This window comes from Ovis canadensis, chromosome 20, assembly GCF_042477335.2.
Source record: "Ovis canadensis isolate MfBH-ARS-UI-01 breed Bighorn chromosome 20, ARS-UI_OviCan_v2, whole genome shotgun sequence".
In the NCBI taxonomy this organism is placed as follows: domain Eukaryota; kingdom Metazoa; phylum Chordata; class Mammalia; order Artiodactyla; family Bovidae; genus Ovis; species Ovis canadensis.
In genome coordinates, this window is record NC_091264.1 from 45,722,960 (window position 1) to 45,737,688 (window position 14,729).

General features: G+C 39.3%; 5 non-coding genes across 5 annotated transcripts; all 5 read left to right on the forward strand.

Annotated features, from left to right (window-relative positions):
- The first annotated feature begins 271 nt into the window (after nucleotides 1–271).
- TRNAM-CAU (transfer RNA methionine (anticodon CAU)) lies at nucleotides 272–344 on the forward strand. Its single transcript has one exon. It is a non-coding gene; the product is annotated as a tRNA-Met (tRNA).
- A 2,540-nt stretch (nucleotides 345–2,884) lies between these two features.
- TRNAA-AGC (transfer RNA alanine (anticodon AGC)) lies at nucleotides 2,885–2,957 on the forward strand. The gene has a single exon. It is a non-coding gene; the product is annotated as a tRNA-Ala (tRNA).
- A 1,479-nt stretch (nucleotides 2,958–4,436) lies between these two features.
- TRNAM-CAU (transfer RNA methionine (anticodon CAU)) lies at nucleotides 4,437–4,509 on the forward strand. The gene has a single exon. It is a non-coding gene; the product is annotated as a tRNA-Met (tRNA).
- A 5,358-nt stretch (nucleotides 4,510–9,867) lies between these two features.
- TRNAM-CAU (transfer RNA methionine (anticodon CAU)) lies at nucleotides 9,868–9,940 on the forward strand. Its single transcript has one exon. It is a non-coding gene; the product is annotated as a tRNA-Met (tRNA).
- Nucleotides 9,941–14,280: 4,340 nt separating this feature from the next.
- TRNAM-CAU (transfer RNA methionine (anticodon CAU)) lies at nucleotides 14,281–14,353 on the forward strand. The gene has a single exon. It is a non-coding gene; the product is annotated as a tRNA-Met (tRNA).
- Nucleotides 14,354–14,729: the final 376 nt, after the last annotated feature.

The following is a 14,729-nucleotide window of genomic DNA, read 5'->3' on the forward strand; positions in this document are numbered from 1 at the left end:
TGTCTTTCAAACACAAGACCAGCAAAAGACAGACACAATGAATTGTCCTTAGTACTGAAGTATAGATGGTCCTGTCTTAGGTTGAATACTGGAAAGGCATGGATTCTACCTTTCATAAATATGGAATCCTACCCATGCAGCATTGACTTAAACATCGTGATTTTCAAATAACATAGAGTAGATTCTTTAAAATCTGAAAACAGATGAAGTAGACATGCTTGGAAAATTCTGTTTCATATTTTAACTTCAATGTACAGATGTTAGCTTGTCTGCCCTCTTAGCGCAGCTGGCAGCGCATCAGTCTCATAATCTGAAGGTCCTGAGTTCAAACCTCAGAGAGGGCAGGCCCTCACTTTTTTTCACAGTCGGCCTGTTGAAAAGCCAAGTTGAAAGAAAAGAAAATGTGTGTAATATGCGCTTAAAGAAATCAATACAAAAGAAAATTAGCAAATGCTGCCTGATAAGCATTGGATGCTGCTGCTGCTGCTAAGTCGCTTCAGTTGTGTCAGACTCTGTGCAACACCATAGATGGCAGCCCACCAGGCTCCTCTGTCCATGGGATTCTCTAGGCAAGAATATTGGAGTGGGTTGTCATTTCCTTCTCCAAAGCACTGGGTGGATGTTCCAATATTCAATACTCATTCAAGAAAATGGAATCAATTTTCTGGTTTGTTGCACCTCCCAGCAGTTTGAGTGAAATGGACCAGAAATTTAGATTACACCAGAAAATAAAAGCTATAGTATATTTTTGATCTTCCTCTCCTCCTGGTCGGAGAAGCAACAGAAGTTTTCTCTTCCAAATTCATGCTCTAAAGATTGTCCAACCACAGTTAAGATATGGGGAAGGGTAAAATCATTTATTTTTTAAATCATGTAACAAATATATATTGTTAATGCACTGTTCTGGGTGCAGTTGAGAATTTGGGGCTCTCCCACTCATTGTGTATGTCTCTATAAAAACAACTGTGATTGTTACAAGATTTTGGATATTAGGCAGGATCGGACACGACTGAGCGACTTCACTTTGACTTTTCACTTTCATGCATTGGAGAAGGAAATGGCAACCTACTCCAGTGTTCTTGCCTGGAGAATCCCAGGGATGGGGGAGCCTGGTGGGCTGCCGTCTATGGGGTCACACAGAGTCAGACACGACTGAAGTGACTTAGCAGCAGCATAGGAGGAGACAGTGGGTTAGCTTTTGTAGATCTAACCTGTAGATCTGGGGTAGTTTCTGTAGATCTAATCTGCACCACATTCTAGAAAGTGTCCTGAAAGTTTATTGATTTTATGCAAGTCGTTTGATTAACCTTGCAAATAACCCAAATATCATCACTACCATTTGAAAGATGGAATTGAATTTCAGGGGAGTTGAATCATTTTTCTCAAGTCTGTTAGCTCTAAGGAGCAAAACCAGACATTAAAAGCTAGTTGGTTGTTTGTTTTCTATATGAAAAGATGTGAGCTTGTCTTTTAATTTAAGGTATAGTCTCATAAATCTATAAGGAATACCAGTTCCTCCCTTCATACATTCATAGAACAAATTGTTAAATGAGTGTATTTATTTTTCCACTCATCAGACGCTAAATCAAAATCACTTCTGTGTCTGCCACCCAGGTTCCAGACTTCTAAGTGTCCTTGACTACTTCTTCTCCCTCAAATCTCTACATCCAGCGTCTTGACACATACTTAGATATTGTAGATCCTTCCTACATAACTCTCCAGAATCTTTCTCTTTCTTCTCATGCATCTATGCCTGGATCTAGTCTATGTTTATGGAGAAAGTATTCTGCGCCAGACAGTGTCTTGGATTGGAGATGCAGAAACACTGATGCTACTGCTAATCTCAGAAGCTAAAAGAATAAACCTCAATCCCTTAACATAACTTCTTTTTATTCTCCTTAATTCCAGTTTCCCCATTTCTTACTTATATGGCAGTCAAAATTAAAAATTTATCATAAAATATTACCTTGATTATGTAAGCTGTCTGCATGGAATTTTTTCAAGTGTTCTTAAGCCTCCAGTTTTCTCTCCAGTGTATCTTCATGTGTCCAGGCTTTTCAACCACTGTTTCCCTTCATGTCTATTTTATACACACAAACACACATACACCCACTCCAATTGAGCAGGTATATTTCTGAACACAGGAATCCCTACATCTGTGCCTTTTCCTTCCATCCTATGTTTGCTCTACATCTACATCTTACAATGTCCATGCATTTTTCCTTTTCTCTATGTCTCACCTCTAATTTCTGATGGCTTTTGCATGTAATAGTATGTACTTCTTTTTTGTTCTTGCATATAGTGTAAATACATAACTTCTCAAGACCTGCCTCAGCAAGAATCCCATAAATATTCCAGAAATAAAACAATGGGTAAGTTTCTGTAGTATAGTGGTTATCACACTTGCCTAACACACTGGAGTCCCTTGGTTCAAAACTGAGCAGAAACAATTGCTCCCTTGTACCTTCTATCATCTAGGAAAACTCAGCCCTCTGCCTCCCCTAAAGGGAACCAGTGATCATCTCATTTCTGTTGTTTTGCTGTTTTAGTTTCATGTTTAAGAAACAGGTTATCAATCTGAGATAGTCCGACTGCATTAGCCCACTCTTCTGGGTGAGTCCTCCCAAATGGGATGTGGTCCCTTCTGTCAGGAAAATCTGAAACGCATATAGTTTTTTGGCCAGATTTTGTCGCAGTGACTTTCTTTTTTCCTTGGCAGAGGAATAGGTACCAACTGCTCTCTTGCCTTGGAGGATCCTTGGATGGACCCTTAGTCCAGCTTAAAGACCGTGACATTTCCTGAAGTTCTGGCAGCCTGGAAGAATGAATAATGACGTGGACACAGTCCACTGAGAAATGGAAGGAATAGATGCATGCTGGATGTGGGGAATTAGCTCAAGTGGTAGAGCGCTCGCTTAGCATGTGAGAGGTAGTGGGATCGATGCCCACATTCTCCAGTTTTTACTCTTTCAGCTGAGGAACTGCAAATCTTCCAAACTGTAGAAAGAGAGGAAAAAATTAGACACTTTGGACCCTTCCCTGAGCAAGGGCAAAACAGGACAGGCCTGGTTCTATTGGCCTTCACTATGTACATCTCTCATTAATGATGAATCTAGTAGATAAGGAAAGTCAACAAACACGTTGAAAAAATAAACACCACCATATATCAATGGATCAAACTGATCCAGATAGCAAAATCACAATGAAGTTCTACCAAAGAGTTGAGGGAAAAGCAAGATCATATCAAAAATAAAAAATCAAGAATGGTCAGATTGAAGCTAAGGGACATTGTGGAAACAAACATTTTTTAAAGTATTATTTAGTTGTAAGTGCCAGGGAAGACTGAAAGTAGTGAAACAAGAAAAAGACTGTCTCTTGTCAGTATACATACTAGCTCCAGAGGTTTGGGTGGTCAGATTTCTTCTGAATCAACTGGGCCTACTGCAGTGCCAAGCACAGAGCAGCTCCCCAATGAATATGTCCTGAATGAATGGAAAGGACTTGATTTAAGAGAGTTTCACAAGAATAATAGTATTTGCCGGGACAGTGAATGTGGATTTTGAAGCCGGAGAATGAACCAAAATTGACTTGGAAGTCTAAGTCCAGAACACCAGCACCGAAGAGGCTAGGAATTAAAGTTTAGATGAATAAATTATTTTGGAGAACAGACAGTGAGACCCTCAGCTGCAGCAGAAAAATAAAATCACAATTTGGAATTTCAAGTCTGTTTCTCAATTCATGCTTTGCTACTTAGCAGCTCTGGGACCTTAACTTTTCTGAGTCTCCATTATACCTGAAAAATGTAAATTATGATGCATTCTTTTGTTGCTGAAATTCAATTTGAATGAATGAAATCATCTCCATAAATCCCTTAGTATCATTATAAGGCTGAAACAAATGAGAAGGTTTTGAATTAAGTTCAGTTTGTGTTTTTTTTGTAAGGAGAATATCTCCGGGCATGTAGATGTAACTGGAGACATAGAGTGAGACCAAGAAGTATGGAGTTCAGACAGATTTGAGGAGTACTAATTCACTTAGTCAGTCAGTGAACTATTAATAGTATTAACTGGGTACTTCTTAAGTTTCTTTTGAATATAAGGTATCAAGGAAAGTGTAAGAGTGACTGAGGTCTCTGAAGGAGGCAACAGGCAGATCATTAGACCACAAGAGGGAAAAAGAGCAGCAAAAGACCAGTACAATTGTTACTGGACCAGTACAAGTGGAACTGCAGGCCAGAGGGTCCAGTTGTTGCGTATAGGCTGGAAAGGTGTGGACTCCACCATTCCTGGATGCAGAAACCTTCAGGTGCAGCACTGGTTTAAATGGAATGATTTACAAGTAGCATGGTCACATTCTTTAAAAGTTGGAAACTGATGGACATGCCTGGAAAGTACTATTTTATATTTTACTTTCAATGCCAGAAGCTATGAGCATCTGCCCTCTTAGCGCAGTAGGCAGCGCGTCAGTCTCATAATCTGAAGGTCCTGAGTTCGAGCCTCAGAGAGGGCAGGTGTTTTATATTTGTTGCTCAGTGTTGTCTGACCCTTTGTGACCCCATGGACTGTGGCACTTCAGGCTTCCCTGTCTTTCACCATCTCCTGGAGCTTGCTCAAACTCATGTCTATTGAGTTGGTGATGCCATCCAACCATCTCATCCTCTATTGTTCCCTTCTCCTCCTGCTTTCAATCTTTTCCCAGCATCAGGGTCTTTTCCAATGAGTCAGTACTTCACATCAGGTGGCCAAAGGATTAGAGTTTCAGCTTCAGCATCAGTCCTTCCAGTGAATATTCAGGACTGATTTCCTTTAGAATTGACTAGTTTGAGCTCCTTACAGCCCAAGTGACTCTCAAGAGTCTTCTCCAACACCACAGTTCAAAAGCATCAATTTTTTGGCACTCAGCTTTCTTTATGGTCCAACTCTCACTTCCATACATGACTACTGGAAAAACAATACCTTTGACTGGACAGACCTTTGTCAGCAAAGCAATGTCTCTGCTTTTTAATATTCTGTCTAGGTTTGTCACAGTTTTTCTTCTGTGGAGAAAGCGTCTTTTAATTTCGTGGCTGCAGTCACCATCTGTGATTTTGGAGCCCAAGAAAATAAAGTCTCTCACTGTTTCCATTGTTTCCCCGTCTAGTTTTCCATGAAGTGATGGAACCAGATGCCATGATCTTCATTTTTTTAATCTTGAGTTTTAAACCAGCTTTTTCACTCTCCTCTTTCACCCTCATCAAGAGGCTCTTTAGTTCCTCTTCGCTTTCTGCCATAAGGGTGGTTTCATCTGCATATCTGAGATTATTGATATTTCTCCCAGCAATCTTGACTCAAGCTCAAGCTTCATCCAGCCTGGCATTTCGCATGATGTACTCTGCATATAAGTTAAATAAGCAAGGTGACAGTACAAAGCCTTGATGTATTCCTTTCCCAATTTGGAACCAGTCTGTTGTTCCATGTCCGGTTCTAACCATTGCTTCTTCACCTGCATACAGGTTTCTCGGTAGGTAGGTAAGGTGGTATTCCCATCTCTTTAAGAATTTTCCACAGTTTGTTGTGATCCACACAGTTAAAGGCATAGTCAATGAAGCAGAAATAAATGTTTTTCTGGAATTCTCTTGCTTTTTCTATGATCCAAGGATGTTGGTAACTTGATCTTTGGTTCCTTTGCCTTTTCTAAATTCAGCCTGTACATCTGGAAGTTCTTGGTTCAGGTACTGCTGAAGGTTAGCTTGGAGGATTTTGAGTATACCTTGCTAGCATGTGAAATTAATACAGTCTGTGATAGTTTGAACATTCATTGCCTTTCTTTGGGATTGGAATGAAAACTGACTTTTTCCAGTCCTGTGGCCACTGCTGAGTTTTCCAAATCTGCTGGCATACTGAGTGCAGCACTCTAACAGCATCATCTTTTAACAGCATCATCATCACTCTTCATCTGTACCGCTCAATGTCCATATTTTTTCCTTCACTGTAACATGCTCTTGTGTCTTATTTCTGATGGCTCTTATCAGTAATATTTTGTGCTTTTTAATTGTTGTATCATATGGTGCAGATATATAATTTCTCATGACCTGCCTCAGTAACAATGGAAAAATATCTTAAAATAGAACACAGCGTGAGTTTCCCTAGTGTAGTGTAGTTTCCCTAGTGCGGTGTAGTTTCCCTCACTAGCCTAACACGCGAGAGGTCCTTGGATGGAAATCGAGGAGAAACAGCTGTTTTTGCCTTCCACCATCTAGGGAAAATCAGTTTGCCTTCTCCCCTAAAAGGAATCAGTGATCATCGCACTCCTGTTGGTGTGTCATTTTCATCTCACTTTTAAGAAACAGATAATCATCCTAAGGTCCTGTTATTAGCTGGCTGTTCTGGGTGAGTCCTCCCAACTGGGACATTTTCACTTCTATCTCAGAATGTCTGAAATGTGAAATTTGGAGCACCAAGTGTTTCCCATGGCTATTTCTCACCCCTTTTCCTTAGAGGAGAAATAGGTACAAATCTCACTTTTGCTTCAGGTCACCTTTGGGAAGACATGCCCTTAGTAGTCCTGATTTCAAGCGAATAATGGAGATGGTACTCTGACACACTGGGGGAAAGAGCTCGATAAAGGTGGGAAATTAACTCAAGTGGAAGAACACTTGCTTAGCATGAGAGAGGCAGTGGGATTGATACCTACATTCTCCAGCTTTTAAGAAGCACTGCAAAAAAAATATACATCCAAATTGCAACTTCAGACCTGAAAAAAGAATGTGTAGATAGAACAATAGTAAATATTCAATCCAAATGACAGAGAGGCAAGTGTATTTTAAAAAATGGACAGAACCCCAGGGACAAACAGGAAAATAGCAATATTCTTACATTCACATCATTGGAGACTCAATAGAGGAAGAAGGGAAACATTGGTGGGGGGGAATTGGTTACCCAAATTTGGCAAAAGATATAAACATTCAGCAACCCTAAAGCAGGATAAAATCAAATAAACCTACAGGCAGACAGATGACAATTATACTGCTTGAAACTAGAAAGGGGTGGGGGGGGAATGCTCTAAAGTACCAGAAGAAAATGAAAGGAAAACAGCAATCTGAATGATTGTTAATTTCTTATCAGAAACTGTAAGAACCATAACAAAATAACATGATTTTTATGTTATTTTGAAAGAAAAGACCTGTCAATCTAATAGCTAAATATGGCAAAAATACCTTTCAGACAGACATAAAGTTTACCTGCTCATTTGAAGGTAAACTGAATGACTCCATTGCTAATGGAAGTTCTAGAAAAGAGTAATGCTGTGAGACAAGAAAAATGATACTAGAGGGAAATATATTGGATAGTATAAATGGAGAAAGTTAACCAAAATTTCAGAAACAGAAACTCATTTGAAATAGCCTATATTGGAGGTTTACTAGGACTGCAGCCTGGGAAACACAGATTTAAGAAGCACAAGAGTTGTGTTCCATTGGACTACAAAATGAAGGAAGCTTATTAAAGGGAAAAACTGCAAGGTCACACAGTGACATAAGCTGTTTGTTTAGCATTGTAATTGATGCTAGCAAGAAGAAAGACAGCTTATGAAGCCAGAATTGGTTAGGGTCTGCAATGGTTACTTAGTTACAAGGGGAAACCTTGAGACTACAAGTTTGCAGCTGGTGGATGTTGTTCGACTATGGCTGTTGGTGGCCCTGGGTTTGGTACAGTGATATAGGGACTGGTCTAAGGCCAGATCCTTAATAGCCATCCTCTCCATTTTTGTATGCCTGAACTGTGATTACTCCCTTATGACTTCAATTTGTCATTGGAACCATAGAAGAGAAGGAAATAACTGGGAAAGAATAATAGACTTTTATGTTCCTCTTCAATTCTTTAAAGTATGTTTGATGCTTGAAACTGAAAATCATTACATTGTCTGATTGAATTTTCATTGTATCTATATGCACTATATGAAGTGGTTGTGGTAAAGGGACTAAATGGTAGTGAGGTCTATACACAACTTGAATGGTAATTTATTGATTCTAAGTAAACTGTGAAATATTAAGGATATATATGGTAATCAATACATCACATACTAACAATGTTTAAATAAGTCAAGTAAGGGTAGGGAGGAAGAGGAGCAGAGGAAAATAAGAAACAAACGAAACAAGCTTTTAATAAATTATTTAGTAAATCTAAAAGCAAAATTATTAACAATAATATTATTTGAGTCATTATAGTCAGCAATTTATTTTTAATGCATTCTAACAATCTGGATATATCAAATAAAATCAGTTTGTCACAATATATTAAAAATATATATACTGATTAGAATAAATCCACTTCAAATACAGTTAGTTGTGAGATGAAAAGCTGTACTCAAGATTAAAAGTTATATAGGAGATTGAAAGCAAAGAATAGGAAAACAGACCTCATGCAAGCATTAATAAAAAAAAATAAAGTAGATATATTACTATAAGACTAAGTGGATTTCAAAGCAGAGAAAAATTCCAGGTATTAATTTGAGAAGCTATACATTTATAAGATGTCAACTCACTAATAAAATAACTATCCTAAATTTGCATGCCTCTGACCACAGAGCTTCAAAACCCAAAAGCAATAGCTAATGAAACTGAAAAGAAACATAGAAAAGTCCTCAATTATTGTTGAAGATGTCAACAATCCTCTCTCTTTAACTGATAGATCTAGTAGATAACAAATTGGAAAATACAGTGTGGGACTAAACACTATCCACCGCTGAATCTAAATGACCTTATTAAGTAAAATCGCAGTGTCAGTAGAAAGAAAGATCAAAGAGTTGAGAGAAAAGCAAAATTATATCAAAACAAGGAAACCAAAAAGTGTAAGTGTGAAGCAGAAAAGTGGTATTTTAGAAAGAGTTATTTAGCTGTAAATGCCAGGGAGACTGAAAGTGGTGAAACTGGAAGTGGATCATTCCTTGTTCATATTTATCCTTCCTACTCCTGAGGCCTGGGGGTAATCAGATTCCCTCACAATCCCCTAAGCCTGCAACAGTGCCTAGCACAGAGCAGCTCCACAACAATAATGCGCTGAATGAATGGAAAGGAAGTGACAGATTAAAAAAAGCTGCACAAGAATAGTGTTTAGTATTTGGCAGATCATTTTATATGGGTTTTGAAGGACTTGGAAGTCGAAACCCTAAAGTCCAGCACAGAAGTTGGGAATTAGATAGTGGGTGTGAACTGGCGTAGAGAGAGAACTCACAATTTGGAATCTAATAATTTCTCTCAATTCATACTTTGCTGTTTAACAGAAATATTACTTAACTTCTCTCAGCCTTTTGTCTGGAAAGTACAAAATATGGTACATAGGTTTATTACCTAAATTCAAGTGGACTGTATGAAATAATCTCCATAAATCTCCTAGTATGAATTAGTATGTAAGGCTGAAAAAACAAGATGGCTTTTTGTCAGTTTGCGGTTTTTGTAGGAAGAATGTCTCCAGCCATGTAGGTACGAATGGAGATGAGTAGGACAGAGAAGTCCAGACTTGAGGACTATTGATTCACTCAGTGAACTAATATTAACTAGGCAACTTCTATGTTTCTTTCAACAAGGAGATCATGGAAAATGTAAGATCAGCTGAGATTTCCGAGGGCAGGAAAAAGCTCATCTTTGGAATCCAAGACTAAGAAGAGAGCACATTTATTGTCCCTAGCCATGCAGCCAAGATGGTCTTATTTTGGGGTGAATACTGGAAAGGCATGGACTGCATCATTCCTAATGTGGAATCCACTGGGTTTGTCATTGGTTTATTGGAATGATTTTCAAGTAGTTATTAAAAACTAGGAACTGATAAAAGTGTGGGCAGTCGGAAAATACTATTTCCTCTCTACTTTCAATACGTATTACTTACACTGTCTGCCCTCTTAGCGCAGTAGGCAGCGCGTCAGTCTCATAATCTGAAGGTCCTGAGTTCGAGCCTCAGAGAGGGCAGATGACACTTTTTTTGGCCTGGCTAAAGTTATGTTGCAGGAAAAACCCAACAGCAAGTAAAATTAAGGTGGGCACCAGCAAAACATTTGAAAAATGACCGAATATTTGCTTAGAAGGTTGAAATTAGATTTCAAGTTTGTTGCAACTCCCAGTAACTTCAGTAAAATCATTGGTGAAGAAGTTTAGATTCACCGGAAAGATTTCAGATCAAAAAGAGAGTTAGGACATGGGAATTAGGTTCAATGTTACAAACCCTTCTTTGCACTCAAAGCTAGTGGGAAAGATACTTGTTTCCACCAGTTTTTCTCTATCATTTCTTCTCCACAAGACCTGAGTCCTCAGAGGACCTTTCCTGAACCCAACTTTGGGAAATATTGGATTTGTTTTTAAAATGAAGATTTATAAATTTCTGGTTCTTTTCTTATTTCACCCAGAAGAGAGCACAGACTTGGTCTTTGACCAATACTCTCTGTCACAAACAGTTGGACTCAGCTGAGTGATTGAGCACGCATGCACCCACTTTGTCATTATACTACAATAAGGACAAAAAACATGCGGTGAAGGGAGTGAGCATGATCTGTTCTGGAGTATGATGGCCTTTCCTTCTCAACACTCAAGAGTTGTGGGAGAGTGGACCTCCCATCCTTGTAAACAGAGAGAATCTGGTGAAAAGAAGGCTATTTTGTAATGGACATTTATGGGACCCATTGACCTGGGGAAAGAGAGAAATCTGTTGAGGGACATTTAAAGAGACAAGATGGATGACAGAACTTGTGAGTCTGAGGACTGAGTTGCCCGGGTCTGAGAGGGAACCAGAAAGACCCAGATTGTCAAAAACAAAATAAAAAAGAAGATGTGAAATCAGGGGAATTCTTAGAGTAAACTCATAAACAAGAATAGGAGTAGGATCTTTGGGTGGTTCTTCCTTATGGAAGTTTCTTACCCATCCATTCCAGCCCAACCATCACAGTACCTGTAATGACAGTCTAAATTAACACCTTCAGAAATATCTCCAAGAATTGAAACAATCTGGTGATATTTGACTTCCACATATAGAATCCCAAATAGAATTTTTCCTCTTTGCACAGGCAGCTAAAATATTTCAAATGAGGCAGGAGGGATTCCAGCAGGTAATACAGGAGGGATTCCAGCAGGTAATACAGGAAATATATTTAACAGCATTAGTGATCAGATCCTGATGAAGTCCAAAAACAGAAAGGAACATTAAAGAGGGTCATAATTCTACCATGCAGAACTATGAACAGCCCTTGCACTTTGCTTTTTACTAAAAGACTTCCCTCTCCTTTAACTGGATCTTAAGCTTCTTCAGACACAAAGAATCCTATGGATGATGCCCTTGGAGGCTCCTTCAGCAAGCCCACCATTTGGTTAGGCCTTTGGCACCACAGTCTTGAAATGAGCTGGAAATTTTCTTACATTTTGACTTTTCTGTGGGTCTTTGGTAACTGGGCTCTGTCTGGGTTTCCCAAATGCACACAGAGGACTTTTCTTCACCTCTCAGATTCTGACTAATATAACTTCTCATTTTGAATCAGACTTAGTAATATGCCTACTTCTTGGCACTCAGTCCCTAAGTCAAATGTTACTTTGCTACTGAGACCCCCCTCCCTAGCTAATGCCTCTTACCGTGATTTTAATCTGTCCATCAACTTATGCCACCTTCCTCACAAGCACTGTGTTTTAGAAATTGTCTTATGAATTTTCTTTTAAGGTTCCTGTCTCTCCTCTAGAATATAAGGATCTTGAGGCTCAAATCATTGTGTCCTCAGTGCCTGGAGTTAAGGCATAAATATGGCTTCTGCCTTGAAACAGAAGTATTAGGTAAGGATAGGGAATAGGTAGATCAAATATAAGTGAATAATTTAATAAATTATTTTATTGACTTCCAAAATGTTACTCTCCAGGTCTGCTGATTTATTTTGCTCTTTCTTTATGCCTTACTTGATGTTTTACATTTTATTGATGAATGGCAGTTTATATGACTTAAAATTTCCCAGACAGAATTTTCTGCTTTCTAATTAGTGAATAACAAAAAAAGATGTAAGGGAACACAGATGTTTAGGACTCCTGTTACAAAAGTCACACAGATAGCAATTTAGTGTTAGTCACTCAGTCACGTCCGACTCTTTGTGACCCCATGAACTGTAGCCTACCAGGCTCCTCTGTCCGTGGGATTCACTACACAGAATATCGGAATGGGTGGCCATTCCCTTTTCCATGATAATAGTTTAAAGTTGAGTGAAAGCTAGAACAAATTAAAAGCCTATTCCCTTTTGCATGTATTTTCTTTCAACCATTTTTTTCTACATGGGTTCTTAATATCTGGTTTCTCATCAGTCAACAGTGAAATCCCCAAATGTTCCCTCTGTCTCTTCTTTTTCCCATGGTGACTTTCCCCTCCTTTCTTCAGCAAAGGAATAGATACCAATCACACTATTGCCTTAAGCATCTTTGAGAAGATGTGCCCTTAGTCCAGTCCTGGTTTCATTTTAAGGATCTTGAAATTTTCTGAAGTTCAGGCTGCTCAGAAGAGTAAATAAAGTGGGGATGGTACTCTGAAAAGCTAGAGGAAAAAACACAAGGGTGAAGGTGGGGAATTAGCTCAAGTGGTAGAGCGCTCACTTAGCATGTGAGAGGTAGTGGGATCGATGCCCACATTCTCCAGTTTTGGCTCCTTCAACTAAGGAGCTCCAGCTGACAACCACAAAGCTTGCAACCTATACAAAGAAATGAGAAAAGCAGACACACATTGCACTCTCCTCCGGGCGAAGACAAGACTGGCTCTACGTCCCTGACCACTGAGCTTCAAAACTCATGAACTGAAGCTGATAAACTTGAAAGGAAAAATAGAGAAACCCACAGTTATCATTATAGGTGTCAAAACTTCTCTCTCATTAATGATCGATCCAGTAGTTAACTAAACAACACCATTCACCAATGGATCTAATTGACCGAAGAGAGCAAAATCGCAATATAGAAAGGTGGAAAGAAGAGCCAAAGAGTTGAGAGAAAAGCAAGATGGCATCAAAACTAAAAAATCAAGAATGGTCAGAGTGAAGCAGAGGGACATCATGAACACATATTTTTAGCCATTATTTAGCTGTAAATGCCAGGAAGACTAAGAGGATTGTCCCTTGTGCATATATATCCTTCTAACCGAAGTCTGGGTGACCCTATTCCTTCTGAATCACCTGAAGCTACCACAGTGCCAGGCACAGAGCAGCTCCCCAATGAATATGAGCTGACTGAATGGAAAGGAAGTGGTAGATTCAAGAGAGCTTCACAAAATAGTGTTCAGATTTGCCAATATTATTCAGTGAAAGTGGATTTTGAAGGAAGAGAATGAGCCAAAGTTTGACTTGGAAGTCTAAGCCCGAAAGGCCAGCAGAGAGGAGACTGGGAATTAGAGTGTGTATGAATGAGCTATTGTAGAGAAGAATATCCAGTGAGACTATCAGCTGCAGCAGAAAAAAATAACATAATTTGGAATTAGATAATCTGCTTCTCAATCCAGACTTTACAGCTTAGCAGACACATCACTTCTCTGAGTTGCCAACATATGTGGAAAATGCAAATTATGACACCTAGTTGTCAAAATTCAATTGGAATATATGAAATAATCTTCATAAATCTCTTAGTCTAATTAATAGCCCAATAGACTGACAGAGAGGTTTTTCTGTTAAGTTCTCTCTGTATTTTTTTTTGTTGTTGTTGTTTTCCAGTCTGTGTTTTTTGTAGAGAGAACACCTCCTGTCGCGTTCATGCAAGTGGAGATGTAAAGTGAGACAACGACATATGGAGTGTAGACACATTTGAGGGGTATTCATTCACTTAGTTAGTGAGTTAATATTAACTGGGTATCTCCTAAGTTTCTTTTGAATATAAAGAAAGTGCAAGAGTGAGACCCGCTTCAGTGTTCTTGCCTGGAGAATCCCAGAGACTGGGGAACCTGGTGGGCTGCCGTCTCTGGGGTCACACAGAGTCGGACACCACTGAAGCGACTTAGCAGCAGCAGAAGTAGCAAGACTGAGATCTCTGAGGGAGAGAAGAGGCCAATCATTGGAACATCAGAGAGGAAAACAGCCACAAAAGACAGGATCGTTCTGGTCTTGCCGGCCAGTATCCAACTGGTGGATGTATACCTTAAAGATGTGGACACCATCATTTCAGAGTGTAGAATCCGCTGGGTGCAGCATTGTCTTATATGGAAGGTTTTCAAGGAGCATTGGTTACATTTTTTTAAAACCTGGAAACTGATAGATATGCCTGAAAAATATTATTTCATATTTTAATTAGAACGTGAAAGCCTTGCTTTGTCTGCCTTCTTAGCGCAGTAGGCAGCGCGTCAGTCTCATAATCTGAAGGTCCTGAGTTCGAGCCTCAGAGAGGGCAGCTTGTTTATTTTCCTCCACAGTCGAACTAGCCTAATGTTACTCTGCTAAAAAGAAAACGTATACAGGCTACACCGAAACCAAACCGAAAGGAACAAACAAAAAGTCAACATAAAATAACTCTGGGAGTTAGTGAAGGACGGGGAAGGACATATATCTGGCCCCCAAAGAATAAATTGGTTTCAAGATATTCGATTATCCTGAAAAGGCTACTTACACTGTCTACACTGTCAGCATGCCAGAAGTGACCTCTGTCTCCGCTTTCTCCCTCCAGCCTCCAAGCTCACAGAATGTCAGAGATAAAGTGCAAGAACCCTCACAAACCACATTAGTCAAATCTTCAAGCTCCCTGCATCCTGCCACTCTAAAAGAAGCGA